Here is a 9,512-nt window from a genome sequence, read left to right as displayed (position 1 = left end):
AAAGAAGCTTGTATTTTTCTTATTAACTTCTACAGGCTTTATACTAATTGTTCTAGGTACTTTATTATTACATTTATTAAACAATTCTTGTAATATAGCTATTGATTTATAATTTTCTTGAGTACTGAATTTTTTCCACATGTTTTGTTTAAGAGTTATGTTAAAATGTTCTACAAAATGTTGTTTTACGAAGACACATGCTCAAAATGAAGGGCTCAAAATTGGAAAAATTCGCAAAATATCATCTCCCTATGATTTACGGTTCCCGAAATATGGCTCCTTAAATCTCCCGAAATCCGAACTTTTTGGGCCAATTTCTGGGGAACGATGGCCAGTTTACCAGCGGCCACTGGTTCCTATTTGGTACCAAACTCTTCACCATCCTCTTTGCTATAGATCAACACCAATATCATCTCTCTATGACTTTCGGTTTCTGAGATATGGATCGGTAAATCTCCCGAAATCAGAAATTTTTTGGCCTATATCTGAGGAACGGTGGCCAGTGTCCACTGGTTACTATTTGGTACCAAAATGTTCACTATCCTCTCACGTGTTGATCAACACCAATATCATCTCTCTACGACTTACAGTTCCTGAGATACGATTCCGTAAATTTCCCGAAATCCTAACTTTTTGGCCAATATCTCGGGAACGGTAAGAGTGACGCGAAAAATTCCAGCATTATTTTCAGATATTTTTTGATGCTCTGTCAAATGGAGGGCTCAATCACACACACACACACACACACAAAAAATTCAGTAATGAACTTTTTAAGTTCGTTGAAAATCAGACAATGTCAGTTTAATTCAAGACGAAGAACTTGAGGCCGGAACCCGAACCACAGTAGTAACTCTATGTTCTCCCACCAAGAATTGATCTTAGGACCTCGTGCAGAAAGGCATGTACTTTAGTTTGTAGGCTAAGAGGAAGGACATTATTATTATTATTATTATTATTATTATTATTATTATTATTATTATTATTATTATTATTATTATTATTAAATAAAAGAAACAAAATTGTTACTGGGAAACTTGATATCAACCAATGAAATAGCTTCTCCTTACCTCTAACCTTTCCCTTAATATATACGTTACGTATACATCAAATTGGAGATTAATTCACTTTGTGCACGCTTGCAAAATTGGGAATAAATTAGTTTGTGTCCGGGCATTGCCATTGTGTAATCAAGTAAACACCAAAGTAATTACCAGCTTTAACATACACAAACCTCTACGAAGGACGCAAGAAAGAGAGAGATAAAAAAAAGAAAACGGCGTCTGTACCATCGGCCTTCAAAAGAGGAAGAAGAAAAAAGAGACTATGTCTGGGAATTTGTAATTAAAAGACATACAAAAAAAGGGGCGAAGACCCAAGTTCGTTGCTACCGTACTATTACGTACTGCGGCCTTCAATTAAAACGAAAGAAGAAGAAAATTCAGAATACATTTTGCTGAAGATCTAGTAAAAGGGACCTGCTGGAATAGAACGCAATCAGAGGAAAATTTAATCGAAAGGATTTCGCAGGAAACAGTGGTCGTCGTGCTGGAAAAATAATGTCATTCGAAGAAGTCAAGGACAACGTGTAAAAGGACTGTTTACAATAATCTTAAGTTCAGGAGGTTGTCTTGATTAGGTAAACATGAGTTGCGGTTCGTGCAAGAGACCGCACGCTATACAACAAGAGCAGATTATGAAACTTCAAAGAAGAAAAGGAGGTGAAAACTGGAATGAGAAAACTGGGGGAAAAATACTGGATTCGTTTCCTTTCTTGCTTTCGTTTTGTTCCTAAACCAAGCTGGCGTAATATAAGGTTACAAGGTAAAGGGGTCAATGTCCTAGCAAGGGCTCACACCACGCAACGCACTGGGGCATCATGGTCTTTCACACCCCAGAGAGTAGTAGTACGCAATGGTTGAAGGTAGAAAGGGCTGTGATATTGATTATTGCGCAATACGCATAGAAGCTACGTTACTATTCGTCCTTTGCAAGGTGAAAAAAATGTTTCCTCCCTGTGTCCAATAAAATGTGCGCTTCCATCCCTCTTCCACAGTTTCACCTTTTGTCTTCTTCGCTTTTTAGTCTGTGCGTGTGTATGTGTGTGCGTTTTCATTTTGGGACCTTTTCAGCGGATGAACACTCATTAGTCCAGGCCTTTATGTAGGTCAAAGACCTCTCCCCCATCGCAATTAGCTCAAATACAGTTTCGATATAATTGGAGCCTAAAGACCTTCATAGAGATAAAATAAAAGACTATACGGATGAATAACCAACTCGTTGCACCAAGCTCAAAATCAGATTCATGCTTTAACACTTTCGTTCTTAAGGTTAACATAGCAAAATCCAACTTCCTGCCAGTTAAGTGCATTTTTAGAAAATGTGTGTTAGGTAATAAAAGGAATTAGGTACGCGTGTGAAATACAGGAAAATTATTAAGTCTTTAAACATTCTATTTTAAGATGATTACAACATTTTGTCGGTATTGTTGAATGGAATTACCACAATATTAGCGAGCTACAATCAAGCTTCATCTGTTTGAGTGTTACAAAAGGAAATGTTGATATTCGGACCCAAGACAGATGGGAATGTGGAATGGTGGAATCTTCATAATGAGAAAATAAATAATTTATACAGTTTAACAAACATTGTTAGGGTCATCAAGTCGAGGAGGCTCAGGTGGGCAGATTTTGTAGCCAGAATGTACAAAAGTAGAAACGCTTTTAAAATTTTAAGTGGAAACCCCATTGAAAAAAAAAAAAAAAAAAAAGAACCTTGGACAGACCATTGCGAAATCCAAAAGCGATTATTATGTATTCTTTTTCAAATAACAGCTTTTTTCAAGAGGCTTATTTAGGACTTTTGTTAAACTTGACAAAACTACTTATGTATGCTTTCAGATCCACTTGGAGAAAAGTTATGAAAATTTGTTATTATTTACAACTTTCCATACTATCAATTAGAAATGAAATTTCAATACATTAGAAACAATGCGCTTTTAAAATCTTCTAAATGGGTGACAACCAGTGACGTAACTATGGTGGAGCAAACGGGGCTTATGTCCCGGGCGATAGATTGGAAGGGCACAAAATTAGGCAAATATTTGAGGGAACGTTTTGGTTTGGTTGGTCAGGGAGTGATACGGCGAATTCTTGCCTCGGGCGACAACTAGCTTAGTTACTTCGCTGGTGACAGCATTAATTTCCAGTAATAGTTGTAAACTTTTGTAATTTTATTCTGTATGTGGATACAAGTATAGCATTTTAATTTCGATTCTTTTACAGAAATTTTTTTTTCTGAAATGTAACGGAAATTCAGAAGATGCCTTCTTTGTGAATTTCTCAATATTGATCGATGGAGATGTTTAATGTTTATATTTAAATTCCAAAATATAGTTTGGCTGCTACATATATTTGAAATTATGGTAATTACGTAATTTCTTAATGAATGATAGTTCTGAATTTAAGGTAACTTATTACTAATTAAGATATTAAAAATACACTAACACACATACACACACACATGTCTCTCTCTCTCTCTATATATATATATATATATATATATATATATATATATATATATATATATATATATATATATATATATATAATGTGTGTGTAAATATTTTGTATGTGTGTAGATAGATACAAATATCATACAACTAGATCCTATGCACAAAAAATAATCCTGGTGGTACAACTAGTTGATAAAGAAATAATTCCTTCAAATTGAAAGCATTTCATGTCGCAGGAAAGGAAAAATCACTGGTCGGGTTAAATTTTGACCCCCTAAGCTTGTATTCTACAACTGCTTCGACAATTTTATTATTTCCCTTTTTACCTTCATTTTTAATTCTTCTGTTTAATTCTTTTTGGTAGAACAGCATGATTAACTAAGGAAACTCATCACCATCAAAACACCGAACACGTATTTCAGACTTTGACCATTTCTGAATTTGAAAACTCCCCTGCGTTTACTATAAGTCATTACTTGGTACCTTGTATTTCACATCATCAATAACAAATCATATTTAATAACCTTGTTTAAGTTAGAAGTGCAAACTTGTTGTGACTCCTACTGAAACGTTTGCGTGGCGAGCGGAGCAAGCAACAATATATATATATATATATATATATATATATATATATATATATATATATATATAAATATATATAACTATTTCTTTGCAATCGACAACAATATTGATTTAATGGGGTGCCAATACGTATTCGGGACGATGCGTCGTTTACTCATTTCCAACAGTTTTTCCTTCTTCTTGTTCGTTCGGCTCCGCGGCTAACGGTCCCTCCTTCGGTGCGAGCGGTCCCGGGTTCGATTCCCGGTGGGGCCACTCGGTCGAAAAAGTGTACAACGCTTTTTCAGGCCAGCCACCCTGAATGAGGTTTTCCTCGGTTTTCCTCATTCACACCAGGCAAATACCGGGGTGGTACCTAACTTATAGGTCCCAGGTCGCTTCCTTCCTTCTTTCCGCAATCCTTTCTTCCTTCCCTTTCCTCGGATAGTGTGTTTGCCGAGGAACGTCATCCCTCAAAACGGGCCTTAGATGCCGAAAGCCCAAAAATCTAAAATCCTAAATCCTCGCTCCCCTCGCCCTAGCTACAGTTCTGCAGATCTCACAGAAATAGGAATACAAAGTGGAATCTGGATCCAGTTAGCCAAGGACAGAAATCAATGGAGAGCTTTAGTAAAGGCGGCAATGAACCTCCGGGTTCGGTAGGCCATAGAGTTGATTTGTCAATTAGATAGATATCAATATCGAACAATCTTGGTCAAAGAAGCTGACTTTCGTCTCCTTTAAAGGAGAATTAAGCTCAAATGAACCATTATTTTAAAATTCAGTGTATATAGGCTATTGGCCTTAGATTCTAGCATTTCACTTCCACTTTATTCAGTGTTAAAATTTCTATTGCAAAGTGGATTAATCATTTTAAAAAATGAAAATGGTATCTTTTAGTTAAACCTCCAACCATTATGCTCTTTATGCTAAGAGAGACGGATATTAAAGGTAAATGAATGATAGTGGAAGATTTGATAGAATGAAAATATGGGAGGAAATGGGCGTACACCGAGAAAACCCCACGGACCCGATGCTGTTCACCACAAGTTTACTTGGCCAGAGATCAAACAAGGACTCCCACGCACCTGAGATAAGCACTCTACCATAAAGCCATCGTAGCCCATTCCACCAAATGAAGACTTGTGAAATTTTCACAATTGAAGGGTTTGGTGCAAGAAGAAGGCAGCTCCACTTTGTGCCGCTATTGAGTTGCACACCCTATCACATACAAAAAAAAAAAAAAAAAAAAAAAAAAGCGCTTCGTTTGGTACAAGAATGAGGCAGCTCCACCCGCTAGTTCCAAAGAAATGCGGCAGATGGAGCTGCCTGTACTCCGAGTTTGCGTGAAAACTGAATTTTTAAAACTTTTTTTTTTAATTTCTTACAGACTGGAAAAAGTGGAGCTGCCTTCTTCTTGCACCAAACACTTCAATTTATATTTGAAACCGGAAATGATAGTAGATTTCTACCGCTTCTCTAGTTTCAATAGAGAGATTACGGTAAAGATAGAGTACGTTCTTGGGACTCCTAATTTGGTTACAGAAACTTCTCCTCGCTATGTGTACTAAGGTTTTAATACTATGGCAATCGAAGTTAAAACCGGAAGTGTCTGATTTCTGCCATTTTCGATTTAAATAGAGAATTAAGAGAGAGGATAGCATCTATCCTTAGAATGCAAAATCGATTTCAAGAACCGCTTCTTGCTATCTATTAGCGTTTGTGGTCTATGTAGATCAACATTGAAACCGGAAATTGTAATAAATTACTATCACCTCTGGTTTTTGTAGAGACTTAAACATAGAGATGAAACATATTCTTGCTTAATTTATTGGAGAAAACTAGTTTTCGCTATCTATTACCGTTTATCCTGTATAGTGATCAACATAAAACCGGAAACTGTTAATTTATATCACTTCCGGTTTGGATACCTCCGTCAATTAACCCAATTTCTAATCTTTGACCATCTACACTCTAACCGAAATTGATTGTAATCCATGCATTAGCTCTTTAGGGTTTTATCTCCAGAATGGACAGGATAAACATACTCGTATAAAGAAGTCTTTATGGACGGATAGGGTAACTATACTCGTATACAAGAGTCTTTATAGACGGACAGGGTAAATACCAGTGGCGGTTTCTCTTAATGTTTGCATGTTTGTACAAACCTCCTTTCAATATTTTCATTTTTTATTTGTGCTAAATCACTTTTCATTCTATTGTCAACATCATCTTTTCTTAAACAAGTGCGTTTGAAACGGGGCTGGCTAGTTGCTTTCTGCTTGAGAGTTTGCCAAACTCCCCAGCTTTAACAGCTTCTGGGCCATTGCGGGGGTTGCGCAGTAAGAGGGGGTTATCACGCCATGCACTGCCTCATAAGGATCCATATGCTTCTGCACATCTTTTGCAAACAAATCTACCAAACAAAAACAGCCTTTCCAAAACATAACGCTTTGGAACTGGATCTTCACCACCGTCCCTCCCCCTGCAGTATTGATTGACACTGTTCTTGCCTGAAGGGGAAGTCTGTTCTTTTGTGACAATGTTGCGTACCGTAACCAAATCGCTACAGCGGAAAAAAAAAAAACTTCGCTTTGCCTAAATGCGAGATTGCCAAGTGGTCATAACTATTAGTTCTGTCAACCAAGTAAGGTCAAGGCAGCTATGAAGACAGTAAAGGTGACCCCGTGAAGAGTGAAGACAAATTGAGGGTGTCGATATTTAATACACTCGTATCTGAATAAGTAGAAAATTGGCAGCATAGATAGAATGTTTTCCTTTTCATGTGTGCATGGGTGAATGAGAAAATTGGAGAACAGTTTTTAGAGAAAGGGCGTTAATTGGGGAAGGGGGGAGATTTTAAAGCCAGTAGCGGAATTTGTAGTGTTGTTTGTGTGTGTGTGTGTGTGTGTGTGTGTGTGTGTGTGTGTGTGTGTGTGTGTGTGTGTGTGTGTGTGTGTGTCTGTCTGTCTGTCTTTGTTGTTCATTGGAATATTGTTACTGTGATTACATAATTATCTGTGTGTTCTGTCCCTGATATACGTGAACTAGCAATGCAGTAGCAATGAATTCTGTAACGTCTCTGTTGAATTACCCGTTTTCGAAAAGAACCTCAGAAGCAAACCTACTTGTGAAAGACATCGGAAGACCAATTCCGACTCTCAATATAACTCAAGTAATTAGAAGTCAGAAACGAACATTTACAAGGAAGTTTACTCTCAACTTGTCGAACAGCATAAGTGGTTATGTGAATGTGAAATTAAAAATGCTTTGGTTTGTTTTCCCTGTTTGTTGTTCGGGGCGGAGGAAGATGCATGGAGTAAAAAAAAAGGTGCGGATATCCAGCATCTGCACGACAAAAAAAAAAAAAAATCGTCAGGTCATATAAGACACGTTATAGGCGGTCCATTGAGAATCACAATCAAAAAGCGAAAATGAAATGAAATAAAATCTTTATGTTTTACGTCCCACGGTTATGCCGGTTAGGCTAAAGGAGACGGTGATGATGAGAGACGAGTGAAATGGTGGAATGAAGAAAGTGGGAGGAAACGGGAGAACCCCGAGAAAACCCACGAGCACGGTATTTGTCCACCACAAAGTCCACACGACGCGAACTGGAATCGAACCAGGGACCCCAAGCACCGGAGGTGAATAATCTACCACTGAGCCCGAAATGTTACTTACTATAGAATTTTCACATTTTCAGACAAAGCCTCCTCCGAGCTAGTAAAACCCTCCCGAAACACAATCGTAAATACGCCACTGCTATTATTATTATTATTATTATTACGCTATTATTATTTATTATAATAATAATCATAAAAAAGGAGAGGTCATCTATTGTGCACCACCTAAAATTCAAAGCTCGAGCCGCCACTGGTAAATACACTCGTATAAAGAAGTCTTTATGGACGGAAAAGGTAAATATACTCGTATACAGGAGTCTTTATGGACGGACAGGGTAAATGTACCCGTATAAAGGATTTTTTTTTTTTAAAAAATCCAAATTACTTCAAAATCCTCATGATACAAATTAAGACTTGACATATTACATGTAAGAATAATCGGAAGATACTCTACCACAGCCAATATTTAAATGTATCATTCCGGCATTCATCTGGTTAACTAAGGGAAAATCTTGGGGTATTCTTATTCGAAATGATCGACTATTGTATCCGAACTCTTCGACCTCTCGATTCCAAAGCAATAGCTCTAAGCATTCACCTATTACAAGATTTATTCGGAAAAAAGGTACGGCCACCACACAGAGCTTACTCTTTCTCATCCCATAAATTAAATTATGTCATACTATATGTATTACTTAAGTTTTTCGTAAATAAATATTTCAGGATAAATAAATATTTAATTTATTTGTGGAAGCAACCTTGAATGCAAATTAAGAAAATTACTTATAAAATGCTTCGTGTGGAACATTGTGCTGTATAGGTCGGAGACATGGACATTTCGCAAACTTGGTGAAAAACGACTTGAAACTTTCGAAATGTAGATGTGGAGAAGGATGGGAAGAATTAGCTTATTCGAGCAGAAAATGAATGAGAGGGTGTTGGAAAAGATAGGGGAGAAAAGAATAATTTTAGATAGTATTAAGAAGAGGAAGAAAAACTGGTAGAGACATTGGGTAAGAAGGCACTGTATCATGAGGGATGTTTTTAGATGGTATGGTGGTAGGAAAGAGAGGGAGAGGACGAAAGAGATTTCAATTAAGAGATTATATCAAAACAGAGAAATCGTGCGTGAAGACTAACAGGTCAGCGGAAGACCATGAAACATGGAAGCTTCTCAGTTGCAGTAACTGATCTGCCAACACTGGTAGAATACCTATGATGATGATATGAAAGCAAGGAAGTTTAATGCTGTGGCACTTTCCGTATAAAATGAAGTGTTAGGTACATCATCTGAATTGTTTTCGAGAAATTCTCCTCCCCCCCCCCAAAAAAAAAAGAAGCACGGAAAAGCACTCTGTGTGGACATTGTGAGAAGAAATGATTCTTCTATAATGCAGACTTCTTAATGAAACATTTCTTTATGAAATATGAACAAATTAATTTGAGTCGTTTTTAAGAAAATTGTTCCAAAAGGAATTAACCCCGAAGAATCAACTACCTGTTCTAAATTTATCCTTAGAAAAGTAGCATATGTTATATTGTAGAATTGTTAATTAAATATACATCTAATCGCTAAAGTCGTTTTCGAGAAATTTGTAGTCTTCTATTTGGAGGTGGGAAGAAAATTCGAAAACCCTTGCTGCACAATCTTATATCTTCTTTCAATTTAAAACTTTCAATTTAAAATTTATTTAGGTTACATTAAACAATTTTGTTTCTAGGTAAATGTACCAACATAGGGGCAAACTAATGGACAGTAACTCACCCAAAAATCACTTTCTCAGGACGTAGAGACTAGGGTTGCACTGACTGCA

Source organism: Thermobia domestica, chromosome 3, assembly GCF_964235325.1.
Source record: "Thermobia domestica chromosome 3, izTheDome1.hap1.1, whole genome shotgun sequence".
NCBI lineage: Eukaryota > Metazoa > Arthropoda > Insecta > Zygentoma > Lepismatidae > Thermobia > Thermobia domestica.
The sequence above is the reverse complement of the archived record's forward strand: the minus strand, read 5'-3'. Positions refer to the sequence as shown.